The sequence below is a fragment of the Palaemon carinicauda genome, chromosome 16 (assembly GCF_036898095.1).
Source record: "Palaemon carinicauda isolate YSFRI2023 chromosome 16, ASM3689809v2, whole genome shotgun sequence".
Classification (NCBI taxonomy): domain Eukaryota; kingdom Metazoa; phylum Arthropoda; class Malacostraca; order Decapoda; family Palaemonidae; genus Palaemon; species Palaemon carinicauda.
The window spans coordinates 118,834,848-118,844,847 of NC_090740.1; positions in this window are offsets into that span (position 1 = coordinate 118,834,848).

Genomic DNA, 10,000 nt, shown 5'->3' on the forward strand with positions numbered 1-10,000 from the left:
TAAATATAACTGAAAATGAAGACATTTGTAGGAGAGAGGAAATAAATGAAAAACACAGAGTACTAAAAAAAGGGAGAATCTTAGGGGAATAAAAGCTATTTAGAGATTGTTTTTATAAGTCTCTTACTCAAAGTATGATTTTGGATTATGTTGGGGAACAAGAATAAAAAAAAAAAAGATAAAATGAACGATGGAAGAAAGGAATATAAGAAATGTAAAAGGATGAAGTGAATTACAGAAGGGGGAAGTAAACGAATAGACGAAAGCAAAGATGGTATAAGTCTTTGGAAATGATTGATTGATTGATTTTAGGTTTTCTGGCATCCTGACATCTAAGGTCATTGACGTCGATCTATTTTAAGTTATAGATGACATCCCAGCTCTAGAATTGAGTGCTGAATCAAAATGGGTTTTGTCTTGGGTAATGACACCGAGAAACAAAATGAAAATCCATCTGAAGGAACTGAATAAAAAAAAAGCGGAAAAAAAGTGTCCATCACGAAGAACTGAGTCAAATTAAATGTGGAAATTTGCAAAAAAAATAAAGATGAAATAAATAGAATAAAACTAAATCAACATTTGCCTCAAAGAGAGATATGAGCGTGATTGTCAAAAGCACCTGTATATTAAAATGAAAATTGACACGTCCATTTGTTTTCCCTCTCAAAAATAGAACTAAAGGAAAGAACATCATATGATTTATATTTCCTTCAGCGATGCTCTTTTTTTTTCCTCTTTTAATGAAACAAAAACAAATGCAACATACATTAACGAGATTTTAATTATTTTAATACTGATGAAAACTGAGATGCCTTTAGCTACCAAGAATTTGTCTCTGCTTGTACCGTAAGCTATTTTATCTCCCTATTATAAAGATTAATAATCCTGGTTCTCTTATCCGGAACTCCTACTATTATTATTATTATTATTATTATTATTATTATTATTATTATTATTATTATTATTATTGTTGTTGTTGTTGTTGTTGTTGTTGTTGTTGTTGTTGTTCTTGTTGGTGTTGTTATTGTTACTATTTTTATTATTATTATCATTATTGTTATCAATATCACTATCACTATTATTATTATTGTTGTTGTTGTTATTATTATTATTATTATTATTATTATTATTATTATTATTATTATTATTAGTTAAGCAACAACCCTAGAAGGAAAAGCAGGATGCTATAAGTCCAAGGGCCCCCACAGGGAAAATAGCCTAGTGAGGAAAGGAATTAAGGAAAACTACCTGAGAAGTTTAAGAACAAGAACAATATTGAAATAAATCTTTCATATATAAGCTATAAAAAATTGAAAATAATAAGAGGAATAAAAACAAGAATAAAATAGTGTGCCCGAGTGGACCTCAAGCAAGAGATTTCTAACCCAAGACAGCGGAAGACCATAATACAGAGGCTATGGCACTACCAAAGATTAGGGAACAATGGTCTGATTTTGGAGTGTCCTTCTCCTAGAAGAACTGCTTACCATAGATGAAGAGTCTCTTATACCAGTAAATAATGAAAAAGTATTTGGGAAATGATTTTCAAGAATAAAATCATCATTTTGTTATAGTCAGCGAATTAAGATTATCAGTTGCCGGTGTAGTTGGGCTTTGAATCATGAAAGATGCCTTTCAGACTTGTTTAAAGGCCGCTCATGAATGACAAGAGGCAAGGGAGTAGTGACAGTGCCCTACCTATCAGGATGATGCCCTAGAGAGTGACCATTTATCCATATGATCAGCGTCCAAGCCTCCTTTCCACCCAACCTTGGACCAGGGAGGGTCAGGCAATGGCTGGTGATGATTCAGCAGGTATATCTATAAGCTCCCCCAAACCCTCCTCCACTCCTTAGTTCACAAAGATGGTGAGGTTGCAGATACTATAAGAAACTATCGAGTTTGAGCGGGACTCGAACCCTAGTCCGACACATCGCCAGGCAGGGATGTTTCCAGTAGGCTAATACAATACAATATAATACAATACAATATAATACAACCATACAGTGAGGGGATGGCTGTGCTAGAGATATGGAAAGCATCCAATGTTATAAATGGGAATCTCGCTATAATATAATGATTAAAAAAAAAATCGGGTCCTGATATGTGTGAGTAATATTTAACAAAGCAAAATATTTTGAACAGCTGTGAATCACATTAAGATTTTCAAATATTAACAGAATTTTGACTTCGAAAATATTTTTACCCTTTAGCATTTCCCTTGGTCATTGGAATTATTTATTAGCTATGAAGACTGGAAAAGGTCAGTTATTTGCTTTTTGCAATTCAACGACGAAGATATTTTTAGGCTGTATTAAGCGACTTTTTCTCTTGAAATTCGGGCAGATTATGCGTAATGAATTGCTAATATAGTTTAAATTTTTATACTTTATACTTTATATAGTTTATGTAGTTTATATCTTATATAGGAAGTATTTATTTTAATGTTTTTACTGTTCTTGAAATATTTTTATTTTGTTTTGATTTTATTTTAATGTTGGTACTCTTCTTGAAATATTTTAATTTTTATTTGATTTTATTTTAATGTTGGTACTGGTCTTGAAATATTTTAATTTTTATTTGATTTTATTTTAATGTTGGTACTGGTCTTGAAATATTTTTAATTTTATTTCAATTTTATCTTAATGTTGTTACTGTTCTTGAAATTTTTTATTTTGTTTTGATTTTCTTTAATGTTGGTACTGTTCTAGATATATTTTAATTTTCCTTGTTTCCTTCCCTCACTGGGCTATTTTCCCCGTTGGGGCCCCTGGGCTTATAGCATCCTGTTTTGACCAGTTAGGTTGTAGCTCCGCAAGTTATAATAATAATGATAACCAAACAACATAGAAAATTGCCGTATATTGCAATCAAACTTGCAGCAAACAACATAGAAAATTGCCGTATATTGCAATCAAACTTGCAGCAAACAACATAGAAAATTGCCGTATATTGCAATCAAACTTGCAGCAAACAACATAGAAAATTGCCGTATATTGCAATCAAACTTGCAGCAAACAACATGGAAAATTGCCGTATATTGCTATTTACTTGCAGCAAACAACATCGAAAATTGCCGTATGTTGCCATTTACTTGCAGCAAACAACATAGAAAATTGCCGTATGTTGCCATTTACTTGCAGCAAACAACATCGAAAATTGCCGTATGTTGCCATTTACTTGCAGCAAACAACATCGAAAATTGCCGTATGTTGCCATTTACTTGCAGCAAACAACATCGAAAATTGCCGTATGTTGCCATTTACTTGCACCAAACAACAGAAAATTGCCGTATGTTGCCATTTACTTGCAGCAAACAACATAGAAAATTGCCGTATATTGCCATTTACTTGCAATAGAGCTATTTTGCACAAGGGAAAGTGTTAAGTTTTGGTAATAAAGAAACCAAAAACCCGTATAGAGAATCTTTTCATATTATAAGGAACCTTATTGAATTTATGAAATAAAAAATAAATAATTATCAACGTCAGGCTTTAATACCTTGAGGTCAAGAGGCGATTCAGTGTTGTACAAAATAATCTCCTAAAAAAATAAATAAATAAATAAATAAATAAATAAATAAATGAATGAATAAATAAATTACCTGACATGATACACAATTAATTAAAACCACTGTGAATTATTTATGATCGTATCTCATGCAAAGCATTAATTCAATTATTGCTGGATAAAATCAAAAGGAAAGGATTTGAATTATTCCTCGAAAAATAATAATAATTTAATAATTAGTAAAGTGGATGACAATGGATGGAAAATTACCGTGAACAATGGCTTGATTAATCTTGCCATGTATTTGAGATCAAAGGAGGGTGTAGTAATATCATAAAAATAAAATCTATAAATGAATCTTATTTAATTTTTCGGAAAACTTCTTTTTATATTCCATGATGTGAAGGACATAATGTAATAAGCAAATGAAATTATTAAAAGAAATTGAGGGGAAATTGTAATTTATTTATGTACTGCTGACCTTCAAACAATATCGATTCTAATTTTATTTATCGAGTGTTTTAAGCCCTGTCCACACGATCGAGCATGCCCGATGGGCAAACAGTGATACCAGACCACAATAATGAGTAAGAATGAGGGTTAATGACGTCAGAAGCGGGAAAACCACAGACAGGGATCTGGCATCATACAGTGTTGCCAGATCCTTACCATTAGTTTTCCCACTTCTCACATCATCAACCCACATTTTCACTAACTATTGTGGTCTGGTATCACTGTTTGCCCGTCGGGCATGCTCGATCGTGTGGACAGGGCTTCACAATTTATTCCGTACTCTTTAAGAGCCCTCTTTGTAAGAAGGAGTATAACTATTATCGCTTATTTTACAGAGTTAAAGATTTCACATGTTATTTATTCATCGTTAATTTTGTATTAACTTCTTACAAGTATATGTAGGATATCAAGCAAATTATCAATCTTAAAAGTTTAATGGGTTAAAGGCCATTCATGAATGGCAGAGGCAAGGGACAGTGACATTACCCTATCAAGCAGGGCAATACCCTAGTGACTGCTCATATATACATATGATCAGCGCCCAAGCCCACTCTCACCCCAAGCTAGGACTAAGGAGGGCCAGGCAATGGCTGCTGATGACTCAGCAGATAAACCTATATGCTCCTCCAAACCCCACATCCCTAGGTCACAAGAATGGTAAGATAGCAGCGACCAAAGAAACTAACGAGATAGAGCGGGACTCGAAACCCAGTCTGGCGTTCGTCATCAGGGATGTTATCACATCGGCTACCACATCACCGAGGTTACCCCACAAATTAGTACTGTAGAACATATGTGATAAGATTCCAGAAATAACGCTGAAAATCAATCAATTGTCATATTTTGCAGTCACTTAACGAAGGTAGATATTCGATACAAAATTCAAATAGAAACCGCATTGGTTGGATGTAGCAATATGAAATAATAACGAAAATAATAAAGAGACTGGGACTAGATCTTGAGGCGGGTTTACACCGTCGAACAGTTCGTCAAACGCGGTTCGACAGCCAAGTGTTTGAAGTGATGTTCGAACGTGAGAATGGGGTATTCAGTTGTCGAACACGTTCGTCGAACGGTTCGAAGAAAGTCTGTTTTCGCTTAACTTTTGTGGGCGGGGCTTCATTACCTACAAACCTCATGCATTTGTGGCTGACTTTACCTCTTCGAGCCGTTTGACAAGCAGGTTCGACAACCGGGTTCGACGAACCGTTCGACCGTGTAAACTCCGCTTTAGTTGCAAGAGCCAGTGTCAAGTTGGAAGAACAGGCCATCAACAATAAGCTTTATGAAATATCTTCACGAATAGATAACCTGGAATCCACATGAGTCATATGGTAAAACCCATTATTTAAAGTACAGAACAATGAATTAGAATTCTAGCTAACGGATAAACTCTGATATGAACTAGATTCATAAAGATGACAATCTTACTTTACTTTGCTTTACGGACGGCTTTTCCGGTCCTATACCGCAGGGGAACCTTACTCTATCCAGGACCTCTAAAGTCATTTTATCACGTTCGTTCTAAAACATTCAACATTTCAACATAAGTGCTTGAAGATCAAAATGCTTTGAAGAGCACAGTGGGTGTTTGAACTATATAGTTGTATGCTTTAAATGTATTAAAGGTTGTTCATGACAGGCAGAGGCTGAGGAAAGATTTACTCTGTAGTAAAATTTTCTAATGACCGAAATTTTGCATATGTATCTTACCACCTAAGTTCACCCCCAAACTTCTCTCCTCTTCTTCCTTACCTATTATTGCTCGAAGATGAGAATGCCTTGAAGAAGAGCGCACTGCGTATTTGAACCATATAGCTGTATGTTTTCAACGTATCAAAGGTTATTCATGACAGGCAGATTTGCTCTGTAGTAAAATTTTCTAAAGAACGATATTTTACATAGGTATCTTGACCCTTAAGTTTCCCCCCAAACTTCTCTCCTCTTCTTCCTTAGCTTTAAGGAGGCCACGCAAGTACTACAGATGACTTAGCACATAGACGTACAGGCCCCCTCAAAAAAAGAAAAAAAAAAAAAAAAAAAAACATCCATTACTCATAAGTACAGAAAGGTTTTTATTGTTACTTTCTTCAGCGAAAAATAATTAACAAGGAATTAGATGTTATATAGTTGATATGTAACACGGTGGAAGTGCTAGATTAAGTGGTCCTCCAATAAATTAGTGGAAAATGGTTTAAGTGGACAGGATATCTCAATGTAGGATTGCCTTTTGGTATTCAGCTGTCTTGTTTAGACTTTCACAAACTTCGAATCAGTTGATTGGTAAATGCCATTTCACTCCTTGTTTCTGTTGTGCAGTATTAAGGTGTTTAGATAATATAGGTTACTGTACAATAGCTACAGTAGTTATGAAATGCATTTATATCTCTTACTGAAATTAAAGTTTATATATTTTTCCGTTAAAATTTGTTGTTTTTATATTCGTATTCAACATTTTTATCTTTATTCTATAAGTAAATAGTTAGTATGTGTCAATTCCAAATGTTAAGAGACGAATGAAAGAAGGAACTTCGTATAAACCAAAAATCTTCAGTAAAATTGACAGGAAATATGAAACCGAATGACAGTTCGAGAAATATATTCCGATTTTTAACGCAAGAATCAAAACTCCTAAAAAGAATCTCTTATTATGCATAACCACATTATTTGGAATCAGAATTGTAATGTTCAACTATTCCCCATTGACAAGAAATGCTTCGAATTCTCAAAGAATCGCGAATCGATTCAAGAACAATCTCATTCTTGAGACGTCGTCAATACTTTTGAAAAGCAGCTTCGTTGCTTATTCTTACTCTCATCGAGCCTGGAATAGGTGAAGATACCGAATAACCCCCCCCCCCCCCCCCCCCCGTCCCTCTACAATGCTCCAACACCCGTTACTTCTATAACTAGGAGAAAGGGTTGTGGTGGACGATGTGGTAACTTCCCTGACTGGTGATCGCCAGAGTGGGGTTCGAGTCCTGCTCAAACTCGTTAGTTCCTTTGATCGATGCAACCCTACCATCCTTGTAAGCTAAGGAGAGGGGATTTGGAGGAGCCTATTGGTCTATCTGCTGAGACATCAGCACCCATTGCCTGGCCCTCCTTGGTCCTAGCTTGGGTGGAGAGGGGGCTTGGGCGCTGATCATATGTATATATGGTCAGTCTCTATGGCATTGTCGTGCTTGATAGCCCAATGTCACTGTCCCTTGCCTCTGCCATTCATGAGCGGCTTTAAACTAGAAAAAAGGGAAAGAGGGTTTGAATTACTTCTTCAATCTAAACATCTTAGTCCCTTCATATATTTTACACAGAAGGTTATCAGCAACAACAACAACAACAATAACAACAACAACAACAACAACAACAACAAATGCAGCCGTTTCTAGTTCACTGCAGAGCGGCCTCAGACATGTTCTTATTCATGTCTGTGGTTTGGCCAGTTTTCATCACTACGTTGGCCAACAGCAGATTGGTGGTGGTGGGAGACTTTAGTCTGATCGCTCACAGCCAACCAACCTAGTATGGCTGACCTGGACTAGTACAGTTTTCCAGATCATGGTATTAATGATATTAATCTCTGGATACCGTCGTTCAATTAGTTCATTATGCATGTTGCATAAGATTTTTCATAACTCTGACCATCCTTTACATTCAGATCTCCCTGGACAATTCTATCCTGTTCGTAATACTAGGCAGGCAGTTAATTCTAATAGCCAGGCCTTCTCCATCATAAGACTCAATACTACGCAGTACTCTCGAAGTTTTATTCCAGCTGTTACCAAGTTGTGGAATGATCTTCCTAATCGGGTTGTTGAATCAGTAGAACTTCAAAAGTTCAAAGTTGGAGCAAATGCTTTTTTGTTGACCAGGCGGACATGAGTCTTTTTATAGTTTATATATGATATATTTGTTTTTGACGTTGTTATTAGTTTATATATGACATATCTCTTTTGACATTACTTTTTTTAGAATGATTTATTGTTAATTTGTTCTCTTCAGTTATTTATTTCCTTATTTCCTTTCCTCACTGGGCTATTTTCCCTATTGGAGCCCCTGGGCTTATAGCATCTTGCTTTTCCAATTAGGGTTGTAGCTTGGATAGTAATAATAATAATAATGATAATACATAAACCCTTTCACCACGTTAAGGTATCCCCACTCAGAAAGAGATGCTTATCATATAGACAACAATTTATGAATACAAGTAGCCTACTTGAAAATAAACGTAATAGAAATGTTCATACTCTCGTAAAGAGAGAGAAGTATTCCAGCAGGTAACAATTGTAAACAGAGCAATAAGTCTCTTTGTGTACATTGGGCGAGAGATAAATCGGGTAGCAAACAATTATCCTGCATAGAAGGTTGAAAATCTCTGTAGAAAAAGACGTTGACAAGAGCCAAGATCTCTTTGGGGAACTGTTATTAAATCTCTCTCTCTCTCTCTCTCTCTCTCTCTCTCTCTCCCTTTTATCTTCTACGAAATCATCTCCTTTATAACCAGTTATGAATAAAATTTCTCTCTCTCTCTCTCTCTCTCTCTCTCTCTCTCTCTCTCTCATTCCTTTTTTATCTTCTACGAAATCATCTCCTTTATAACCAGTTATGAATAAAATATCTATCTCAGGCCGGGTGTACCCGGTAGAACGGTTCGTCGAACGCGGTTTGACAGACACGTGTTTGAAGTGATGTTCGAACGTGTAAACAGGGTATTTGGTTGTCGAACACGTTCGTCAACGGTTTGAAGAAAGGCTTTTCTCGCCTGATTTGTGTGGGCGGGGCTTCTTTGTCCACAGCTCTTAAGGGGCCCATATACGTTCAAAAAAAGCATCAAAATTTTGCATCAAACTTTTGACATAAAAATTTTGATGCAAAATTTGAGTGTGTGTAGGACGTTTTGATGTCAAAAAAAGATTTGAAACAAAATTTTGACATCAAAACGTTTTACACACACTCAAATTTTGACCCTTTTTTTGAACGTGTATATACACCTTAATGCATTTGTTTGACAAGCAGGTTCGACAACATGGTTAGAGGAACCGTTTGATTGTGTAAACCCCGCTTTAGACTCTTTAAATTAACGGTGGAAAATTTCTTATTTTTCATAAAGAACCTAAACTCATAATGATCCATGGCATAGTTGCGATAGGAGTTCTTATTATTTACCCCATTAAGATCAATATGCTTGCACTAAATTGATAATCTTACGTGAGCTAATTCAATTGTACCGTAGTGAGCCAAACCTGTACTTCCTTGGGTGATATACTTCAAGTTTGATTTTATATACAGTAGCTTTAAGGATAATGAAATACCAATTCTAGATTTTTGTTTAAAGGCTTAAAGGCCACTCATGAATGGCAGAGGCAAGGGACAGTGACATTGCCCTATCAAGCAAGACAATGCCCTAGAGACTGACCGTATAACATATGATCAAGGTCCAAGCCTCCTCTCCACCCAAGCTAGGACCAAGGAGGGCCAAGCAATAGCTGCTGATAACTCAGCAGATATACCTGTAGGCTTCCCGAAATACGACCCCCCCCCCCCCCCATCCATAGCTCACAAAGATGGTGAGGTTGCAAAGACCCAAGGAACTAACGAGTTTGAGCGGGACTCGAACCCCAGTCTGGCAATCACCAGGCAAGGACGGTACCACCAGGCCACCACAACCCTACGAAATATGAACAGAAATATCTAAAACATGTAATAACGAGAAAATCGCACAATGAATACATTTTCAGATTTAAGACAGATTCAGACTAAAATGATAATGGTACAATTTGATAAAAGCATGTTTTGACAGATTCAGACTGAAATGATAATGGGACAATTTGATGAAAATATGTTTTGACAGATTCAGACTGAAATGATAATGGGACAATTTGATAAAAATATATTTTGACAGATTCAGACTAAAATGATAAGGGAACAATTTTACAAAATATGTTTTAACAGATTCGGACTGAAATGATAGTGGAAC